This window comes from Cynara cardunculus (genome assembly GCF_001531365.2).
Source record: "Cynara cardunculus var. scolymus isolate 2C chromosome LG 10, CcrdV1, whole genome shotgun sequence".
NCBI classification, from domain to species: Eukaryota; Viridiplantae; Streptophyta; class Magnoliopsida; order Asterales; family Asteraceae; genus Cynara; species Cynara cardunculus.
The window spans coordinates 18,018,943-18,030,463 of NC_037537.1; positions in this window are offsets into that span (position 1 = coordinate 18,018,943).

The window sequence follows — 11,521 nt, forward strand, 5'->3', positions numbered from 1 at the left end:
AAACGCTTATTCGGGTAAGTGTTTATCAAGTTACATTACCTTATCGAATCAATATGGCAAGGTCCAAAAATCTTACCCAATAAGAACGAAGGCAAGGACTGAGTGTTGGGGAAAACAGCAGAACAAGATATATGAGGGGAAAAACCAATGATTTTATTCATGAGAAACTCAGCTATAAATAACGTACAAGAGAGAAGAAAACCCCTAACTAATTGCATAAAAACAGGAAACATATTTGACCTAAACTTTAGGAGCTAAACAACTCTTATTATGGACCAAGTCAGTAGCAATTTGAATCAGTCTTCAACATCCTCCCTTGATTCAAAACTGGTAACACACAGCCTTTTACGCAGGCTTTCAAACTTCACTCGAGCTAGTGCTTTAGTTAGTATGTCTGCAAGTTGGTCATCAGTCTTGCATGCTTCCAACGTAATTGTCTCATCTGCAACTAAGTCTCGAATGAAGTGGTGCTTTATTTCTATGTGTTTCGTTCTTCCGTGCATCACTGGATTTTTGGTTAGCGCTACAGCAGATTGATTATCACATAACAAATGAGTGGCACGAGCTTGTTTTTTATTCAGATATTCAAGTAGCCTTCTTAACCATACGGCTTGGCATGCAGCCATTGTGGCAGCCACGTACTCAGCCTCAGTAAAGGATAATGCAACAGGGGCCTGCTTCTTCGATGCCCATGCAACAGGTCATGAACCCAAGACAAAACAGTTACCTGTTGTGCTCTTTCGGTCATCTTGTGAGCCTRCCCAGTCGCTATCTGTGTAACCTCTCAAGACGAATGTTGTATTCGGCGTATACTAAATTCCAAAATTGCCCGTACCTACAACATACCTAAGCACTCGCTTTGAAGCTCCAAATTGTTGTTTTCTCGGGCAATGCATGAATCTTGAAAGTAGCCCAACTGCAAATGACAAATCTGGCCTCGTGTGTGTGAGATAGATAAGTCTACCCACGAGACTTTTGTACTTCGTTGCGTCTGTTGTCCCCGTACCATCGTCTCTCAACAACTTTTCATTTACATTCATAGGAGTTGATGCAAGCTTGCAGTTAGTCATGCCGAACTGCTTTAAGAGGCCGTTAGCGTATTTTTGTTGTGACACAAAAATGCCTTTGTTGGTCTGCTTGACTTCCACCCCTAGGAAATAACTCAATCTGCCCATGTCTGTCATTTCGAACTGGCTCATCATGGCACTTTTGAATTCATCTATTAGTGCCATAGATGACCCTGTATATATCATATCATCGGCATACAGGCTCACTAGCATAACATCATTTATACCTTGCCTCTTGATGTAAAGAGTGGGCTCGTTTTCACTTCGTTGGAACCCATTTTTCTGAAAGAACGAATCAATTTTGCTGTACCATGCCTTTGGGGTTTGTTTTAGGCCATATAAAGCCTTATTCAGCTTGTACACTTGGTGTTCTTTCCCTTGCACGACGAATCCTTCTGTTTGACATACATAGACCTCTTCCTTCAAGTCTCTGTTAAGAAACGCATACTTGATGTCAAATTGGAATATGCTCCAGCGTAATTGAGCTGCAAGTGCAAGGATTAGACGTACAGTCTCAAACCTTGCTACAGGAGAGAATGATTCTTCGAAGTCAACGCCTTGTTCTTGAACGTATCCACGAGCCACCAATCTCGCTTTATACTTCTGAATACTGCCATTTGAATTGAATTTTGTTTTGTATAGCCATTTCAAGCTTATCGGCTTTCGATGGTTGGGCAGATCAGTGAGTTCCCACGTAACATTTTTCTCAATTGATTTAAGCTCTTCTATCATGGCTTCCTTCCATAGTTTACTTTGGATGGCTGTTTGTACATTTGCTGGGTCTTCCGTGAACATGGCGAATTTGCAGTCACTTCCTTTTTCAATTGGAAACAATTTATTCGGTATCTGACCACGTTGGCTTCTTCGCAGCTGTGTGGTTTCAGCTTCATTATGCGGTGAGTCCATGTGAGGGGATGGTGATGCTGATTGTGGAGAACCTTGTGGCGTTTCTTCAAGTTCACTATCTGCTGCGTCGTTTGTACTTGATGGCTGATCACGTCGTGATTTTTCACAATCTGTTATTGATTCTATGCGAGGGGCATGACTTGCTGCTACATCTTCGAATTTTAGGTCCTCATCACACTGCACATTCCTGCTAACAACAATTCTCTTTTTCTCTGGGTCGAATAACCTGTAGGCTTTGGAACTAGAACAATAGCCGACAAAGATATACTTTTGTGATTTTGCCTCGAGTTTATGTCTTTGAGATGTGACCAGGGTGTAACATAAAGAACCAAAAATTCGAAGGTGATTGACAGAAGGTTTAAAGTCATACCAGGCGTCAAATGGTGTCTTGTTCCACACGACTTTGGTAGGAGAAATACTGATCAGATAAACGGATGTAGCGACTGCCTCTACCCAGAAATTATCGCTTAGTTCTTTCGCCTTGATCATGCTTCTTGCCATTTCTACAACAGTTCTATTCTTACGCTCYGCTATACCATTTTGTTCTGGAGTATAGGGAGCAGTAAGATCTCTCTTGATTCCATGCTCGTCGCAGAACTCATTGAATTCCATAGAGCAAAACTCTCATCCTCTATCCGTCCGAAGGGCTTTCAAACTTTCACCACTTTGCTTCTCAGTGAGTGCTTTAAACTTCTTGAAACAGTCAAAAGCCTCGGATTTATGGGTGAGAAAATACACCTAACTCATTCTTGTTAAATCATCGATGAATAGTAGAAAGTACTTACTACCAGAGTGAGATTGAGTCTTCATTGGACCACAAATGTCTGCATGAACGAGTTCCAACTTCTTTTCTGCTCTTCTAGAATGTCCAACGGGAAACGACTTCCTGGTTTGCTTGCCTAGAACACAACCTTCGCACACATGGTTAAGTTCTTTGATTGTTGGCATACCGTTAACCATGTTTTTGCTTGCTAGCAACTGGAGACCTTTAATATTAAGATGACCATACCTTAGATGCCATATTGCTGAGTCATTGCTGCTACTGCTCATGAGTCCATATGGCTCATTACTGGTGAACTTCACCGGGAACATTCTATTCGGAGTCATTTTGGCTTCTAAGATTACTTCTCCATCTTGCCTCTGTACAGTGCACCTGTCCTTTTTGAAAAGAACATCAAGACCCGAATCTAGAAGTTGACCCACACTTATTAAGTTGTGAGCCAAACCAGGGGCGTAATGGACGTCTCTAATTAACTTTTCCTTTCCATTGATGTCAATGGCTACCTCGCCTTTCCCTTCAACCTGAACATACCAGTTGTCACCAAGTTTAACTCAGGATTTGTGTATTGCATCAAAAATGTCTGAGCTTTGACCTACCGCCTGTTAAATGCATAGGCGCTGTCGAGATACCAAATATCTTTTGGTGTATCATGTGAATTTTCAGTAGCCATAAACAAGTAATTTTCCTCTTCATCTTCAGCATACTCTGCCTCTTTTTGTTTGCTCCAACATACGTCGATTGTGTGTCCATATTTGTTGCAGTGTGTGCACCGTGAGGAGCTCATTCTGCCACGACCCCTTCCTCTTGAAGAGCCCCTACCTCTGCCTTTGTTGGGTGAGAACCTCAAGTTGTCTTCTTGAATGGTGAATGCTTGATCTTCCTCTCTTGTAGTACTCCTGTTGATTCTGACCTCATGGGTTTGTAATGATCCCATAAGTTCGTCAACAGTGTAGGTAGAGAGGTCCTTAGACTCTTCAATGGCAACAACTACGTGGTCAAATTTAGGAGGAAGGCTCCTTAATATTTTTCCCACGACTGTTTCATCAGTAATCTTGTCTCCATATGCTCTTATTTGGCATACAATGGATGAAATTCTTGCAAGGTACTCTTGTATTGTTTCTTGATTCTTCATGACAGCTGTTTCGAAATCTCGTCGGAGAGATTGCAACTTCACCGTGATCACCTTGGCCGATCCATGGTATTTTATTTTGAGGGTGTTCCATGCCTCATTTGCTGAGGTTGTTGCTGCAATTCTCGAGAAAATGCTTTCATCTATGGCTTGTTGGATGAAAAATAGGGATTTTGCATCTTTCTTCTGGGTCTCCTTTCTTCCTGCGTCGTCTTGACTTGCCTCGTTGATTCCTTGTTCCACAAGATCCCACAAGTCTTGCGATCTGAATAGAGTTTTCATTTTGACGCTCCAGTATTCATACGAGTCCCCTTTGAATACTGGAATTTGTGGTTGTGTAATGCTTACTGCAGAGTTGTTGGTTGTCATCTTGCTGTGTGAGCTTGAACACTGAAGTTGAGCCTATAACCTGACTTTGATACCACAATGTTGGGGAAAATAGCAGAGCAAGATATATGAGGGGAAAAACCAATGATTTTATTCATGAGAAACTTAGCTATAAATAGAGTACAGGAGAGAAGAAAATCCCTAACTAATTGCATAAAAACAGGAAACATATTTGACCTAAACTTTAGGAGCTAAATAGCTCTTATTATGGACCAAGTCAGTAGCAATTTGAATCAGTCTTCAACACTGAGAGTATTACTCAGTAAGTGATGACGACGACTCTTATCACGGTTAGCACTTACTGGGTAAATTTTGCATACGATACCGTTTTGCTGGACTAAAATCTTACCGCTAAGTAATTAATAGTGTTGAATTTTGCCAGTAAGCACTTACCTAGATAAGCGTTGGTAAACGACCCCTTAGTCATAGTCTTCTTTTTTTCTTTGGTGTTGTTCTCTTAGTTCTAGTTTTCTTTTCTATTTAGTTTTTGTTTGTTCTTCATTTTTTCTTAAAGCCTTTTAGTTTAGATTTAGGTTTAGGTTTGTTTTTCACTTATTAGTATTTTCTTCCTTCCTTAAGCCTTAAGCCTGTGGAGATTTGATGAAGATGCAGTTTTTTGGCAGATCGATGATGAAGTCGAAGATTTACAGATTTTCACTCGTTGTATTGTATTCTTCTTCTTTATCCTTTTATTTTATGTTTTAGTTTAGCTTATTATAGTTGTTCTTCATTAAAGTTTAATTGCATTTTGTTTTTAGTTGTTATTTCTTTTTTATGTATTTAGTTTTCTTGCCTTGTTCTTAACTTAACTTTATTGCTTTATTAGATTCATGGAGAGTGACACTTTTGAATTTGTTTTTACAGTTTCCTAGAATAAATTTTTTTTCTTAGATCGATGTTCCGCTTCGTAGTTTAGCGTTTGTTCATTGAGTAATCGTCAATTTGGATCAATGTTGTGGTATTGATCAATTACTTTTATAATAAACGTTGAGTTTTAATTGATTAATTTTTACTTAACGATTTAATGTTTGGTTTTTATGAAATGTTTAGTTAACTTGGTAAGTTTTGATACGAATGACAGTTTAGTCCTAACTTGAGGCTAAGGTGGCGTTTGTTTTTTAAGAGGTGCTTAAGTCTGAAGTCTGAATTCACTTCTGAATTTTAAGAGGTGGTGCTGAAGTCTGAAATCTGAATCAGTCAGACTGTTTGTTTTTACGTCTGAAATCTGAAATCTGAATCATTGAAATCTAGGCTTTCTTTGCAAGCATTGGAAGCTCTAAAAGCAATTAAGAGGTTTTAAGTGAAAATGTTACCTCTAAATAATTCAGACATAATCAGAGTTTTTAAGCTCTTAATTGAAAAAAAAAAAACATACTTAATACCTTAAGGTCTAATCGATTCAGACATAAGAGGGTATTAAGTGTTTTTTAGGTAAAAACAAACAGGGCCTAAATTGATCATAGACTACCGTCTTAACATGAAAATATTTAGGACGTAGAGTGGGGGAAATATTTGTTTTAATCATAATGTTTCTTTCCAACGTATGCATACTGTGAAAATGAGTATGAGTTTTGGTTTAGAAAAATTTTTCCACCTCAAAATAGGGTTGAAGTAATTTTGCATAACAAATCCTCAACATTACCGAAAGTCTGAAATTTACATTACCCAACATTAGTATGCAGTTCCCCTCATACGTATTATCACATGTATTATCACATATAATGTGCCCACAAACCACCAGATCCCCTCATACGTATTATCACATGTGATAAGGATACGTTTTCATAGATGAATATGTTCTCGTTTGAACCTTCACCGATATATATATATATACTTATACATATAGAGTCACGTTCATACGAGAACAATAATCAAATAATAAAATAAGAAAATGGTCGAATAACATGTGATTCGACACTGAACTCGTGTGTAAATAACATGTGATTCATGTGACTTTAGCCATGATCTCACGTCACCCACACACTCTTGAGTTGACTGTTATTGTAGAATCACATGTAATTTTCTACGTGATTTGGTCATTTCTGTATTATGTTGTTTGGTTATTGTTCTCGTTTGAACCTCCCTATATACACAGATTGCTCTCTCTCTCTCTCTCTCTCTCTCTCTATATATATATATATTATAATAGAATCACATATGACTCACGCGACTTTGGATGCGACTTTGAGGTCGCAGGCACGTCGCCCACACACTCTTTTGTTGACTGTTAGTGTAAAATCACATGTGATTTTATACGTGATTTGGCCTTTTTTGTATTCTCTTATTTGGTTATTGTTCTCGTTTGAACCTCCTTATATATACATATATTTGTGTGTGTGTGTGTGTGTGTATATAGAGAGAGATGGTCAAACAAAGAAGGTGAAAAATGAAAATAAGAGAATGAAAGAACGGAAAAATCATATGTGATTTTGCATGCGATTTATGAACATGGTCAACACAAGGTAAGTGGGCTACCTGGCCCATGACTTCACGTCCCGACCAAAGTCACGTGAATAATATGTGATTTTACACGTGTTTTTAGTCTAAAATCACATGTGATTTGATCGTTTTTGTATTTTCTATCTTATTTGGTTATTGTTCTTGTATGAACTTGACACACACACACACACTCTCTCTCTCTCTCTCTCTCTCTCTCTATATATATATATATATATATATATATGTTAGTTCTTGTAAACTTGTCGGTGTTATGTTGCAAACCAGAGATGGATAACGTACCAATGACTTTTACCTCATAGCCAATTTGTCCGAGATCCGTACGAAAAGAGACTCCATTTTATAGATCTCAATCTTACCATGGATCTCTCGCTAATCCGTCAGTAATTGTGAGAACCTATATCATCACAGTGATAATTTTAAGCTGACTTCTTTTAAAGAAGATCAAAGAACAATAATACTGAAGAAAAAGTTTGTATATAAAAACTTTCCATCATATATATTCATGCCATAGCAAACTACTTTGTTAATCAGTAGTAATGTTGATTAAATTAATGACTTGTACAACATGGTTTTTATTTCACCTCATATACTACAAATAAGAATAGACGTTGAAGCAAAAAAATTAACCATCACAAAGTTTAGTTTCAAATTTTGATCTTACGATACAAATTAACAACTTAATTATATTTTATTTTCGATTACAATAATTAGCACCAACTACCAAGTAAAATCCATCACCATCCATGGCCTAATTAAATTCATGTCAATTTATGGCCTATAACCATCATAATCAGTGCAAAGTGTTGGACCCAACCTAGAATCCCTTTGTTATACGGAAACTAAATGACAAGAAAAGCCATAAATTTATTTTATTCTTTTGTTAACCAATAACTATCATGTGCAATACTTGGTTAACTCAAATTAAATCCTACTTTAACAAACCCATTGATTTGATTATAAATTAGATTATAACACGTACTAAATTTTTTGATATTCCCATGAACTCATAGATTTTATCGTACCCAACACTTCATGTTGAGCGCATGGGTAAATGTTCGACTGGTTTGTCCTTTGAAATTTTTTTAGAGTAATTCCAGTATGTATATCTATGAAAATATATGTCGTCGGTCCAAAACTCCAAATAGCCTTTCACAAGAAAACAATATGATGAATATTAGCTAGTCTATTAAGAAAAGCCTTTTAAGTGACGTAGCGCCTTCCAGATTCAATAACTATGAAGGCCTTTTACGTGTTAAGACTGTGGTCGATTGACCGTCCATTCACTACGCTCAACATAAGTCATATAAGTAGTTGATTCTTGTTTATTTAGTCTCTTTTTAATAATTAAAGTCGTTTATCATACATTTATCTGGGTCTGCGTAAACCAATTCATACGTCATTTGATGAATATAGCAAATCAAGAGTCTTACCCCGGTAAGAACGAAGAAAGAACCAAGAGTCTTACGCCGGTAAGAACGAAGAGAAGAAACCAAGAGTCTTACTTGGTAAGTGAGGGCGAAGACTTTTACCACGGTTAGTGTTTACCGAATAAATTGTTGCATACGATGTCGTTTTAATGAACTAAAATTTTACCTGATAAGTAAATGATAGTGTTGAATTTTACTGGTAAACACTTAACAACTAATAGCCACTTCCTTTTTTTTTTTTTTTTGATTAACCTGGATATTCAACCCGCTATGCGAACCGACTAATCCTGCTTTACAGATAGCTCGGAGTCACCGCATTTGAACCTCCATGGCCACAAGGGGATTTTTATTCCTCCTTGGATTTAAACCTAAAACCTCCTGATATTTTTAACCTTTAGAACCAAACTCAAACCAATCAGACACCACTTCCTTTGATACCTACTGACATGTAAATCAATCTTTATTTCGCTTAATAATAATATTTTATCCTCTACTATAATATAATTCTCATACTCAGTGGCATAACCACATGAGACAAGTAAATAACATGTTTTTTTGGCTTTGATATTATTTTATTTTCTACTCATAAGATTTTTTTTATGGTTTAAAAACAATATAATTAATCGTTTTATAATAAAAAGATGTGGCATCTGTTACTTTGAAAAAGTAGAATCTAATTTTGGATAGGCATAACATCAATTAGTATCGCATGTTTTTTAGTCGATCTATGTTAAAGTGGAAGGATTAGATGTGTGTGTATATATATATATATATATATATATATATATATATATATATATATTATTGTTTTTAGCTTTATGAGGATCTGGTGATATCGATCCTTTAATTAATTTAACATTTATAGTGGTGATTGCTATTTAGCTTTATATGATGATGTTTCCAACCTAATTGTAACAACAAAAGCGACCAATTGGGTTAGTGCTCCCTTTAGTATTATTGTAGTTTTCTTATAATTATTTTGGAACGTCTAAAGCAAAGAGACGTATGGTGTTGTATGTTAATGTACATCATACATGTAACGTGTCAAATTCAAACTAACTTAAATCATGGTAGAAATAACTGGTAGTCCACGAATTAATTAGGGGTTATAAGGACCTTACAAATCTCATTTTTCATCAATATATATGAGACAAGTTGTCACAAATTTGCCAACTTAAACTACAGATGTTCTCGTCAACCCTACTTAATGAGCATCCTCCTTGTTCATCGGCGATGTGGGATTGCTAAGATATTACAAAGACCCTCCTCTATGACCCATTGTGCTTCATGGTCGAGATATACCCCACTATCACGATAGTATAAGGATCAGCTCAGATACCATCTGTAACACCCCGAGCCTAAAGTAACAAATTCACTCGGGCCATTAACCTCAAAACTGAACAACTTAAAACAATGACAGAAAAATAGTCCACAACATACAACTTATAGTTTAGAAGTTTACATATCTCATTTTCTATCTAAGTAGAACAGACTGTCACAACCTCCACCTCAATTAAATGAGCTCACAGATCTTGTTTTCTGATGATGCGGGTGAGTTGTTACAATACCGTTGCAAATCTTTATATTACTACATGCATAACAAGAAAAATCATAACAATGCTTATGATTATATCTTAAACATTTTAAAAAAATCTGGGTCATATTTAAACAAGAAAACTGTCAATTTGAGAAAAAGCAAGACGATCCAAGATCATAAATAATTACATGTGATAAGAACGTGTAATCATACATGATACAACACATGTAGCATTGACTAACATATAATGAGCGACTTTTCCCACGACCTTTGGTCGCCTTCACCAAGTCATCGACATCCCTTTTGGACGTGCTTGTATCATATATGATTACGTATTCGTATCGCACGTAATCAAGTGTGATATTGAAATTTCTCTCTTCTCATATATAGATCAACTTCTCGCATTATCTCTCTCTCTCTCTCTCTCTATATATATATATATATATATATATATATATACTATAAAATTACTCACGTATATTAATGCAGCGAGATACATCTCGATTTTAATGTTTCATTTTATTCATTGTCTCTAACGATGTTATAATACGATTTTATGTGGTTTTGAGAAAACGATAATGTTTTTATTTTTTATTAAAATATAAATTTGAAGTTATCATAAAATTTTGAAAAACAATATATCGATATTAGTATTAAATTAACTATTTAGAAGTTCTTGTTTTTTATGTAATTTCTTTAATTCAATTTTTTATTATAACTTAATTTAAGTTTAACGACGAAGTACTTTATTTTTGGTCTAATAATATAATTTTGTATAAATAGAATAATTAAATATTCTGTTAAAACTTAATTCTTATTCTAATAATATTTTAGATTTTTTATATTTAAGATGAGATTTTTATTCTATATTTGATTATGTTTATCTGCAGTTAATTACACGAATTCAAACATGGAGCTTTAATAAAATTACTTACTCAAAATCTACTTCTAATATTGACTTTTAAGTAATATGCATCAATAAACAGTACTTTATGTATAAATAATGAGTTTTAAGAGTTTTTACCAAATGTTTTATAAACTAAGGGGTTGTTTACCAAATTTTCTATTAAGTCCTGTATGGATAAATTTGTCTGTCTGGATAAATTTGGCTGTCTGGATAAATTTGGGTTGCTGTTTACTTTTCTATCTGAATCAACAGTCTGAATAACAGAAATGACCAATTTACCCCTGAGCAAATAATGAACATTGTACACCCAAGTTATCAAGGTTTAATTTAAGAAGCAAGCAGTAACCAAGTTATCAGACTCTGATTCCAAACTAATAACGTGATAATGGGAGCCAAATAATATACTGGTTTAAGCAGACTCTGATTCCAAACTAATAAGCTGCTTCCTCCTTGTGTTGATACGACTGTACTAAAGAAAAGGAAAAACGAAAACCTAAACAAACCGCGCAGCAAACCGAGCATACAAAATCGAACATAAGAGCAAATCGAGCATCAACAGATAAGAGCGAATCGAACATAAGAGCGAATCGAGCATCAACAGATTAAGAGCGAATCGAGCATCAACGAGCAGCAAAATTGAAGAGTTACCTTTGGAGAAGAGAAGAATGGATAACAAGCAGCAAAATCGGAAGCAATATGAGCAGCAAAATCGGCCGATTAGGGTTTTGGAGGAGAAGGAGCAAACCTGTCGAAGGAGAAAAGAGAGCGTGGGTTTTCTATTACAAGGGTAGGCAGGTCTTTTTGTTGGCTTAATGTGGACAAGTGATGGTATTGGTCTGTGCGAATAAGCCCCTATCTGGGCGAATAAGCTCGAAGTAAACAGCCTAAAATGGTTGTGCGAATAAGCCCGTTTATCCGGT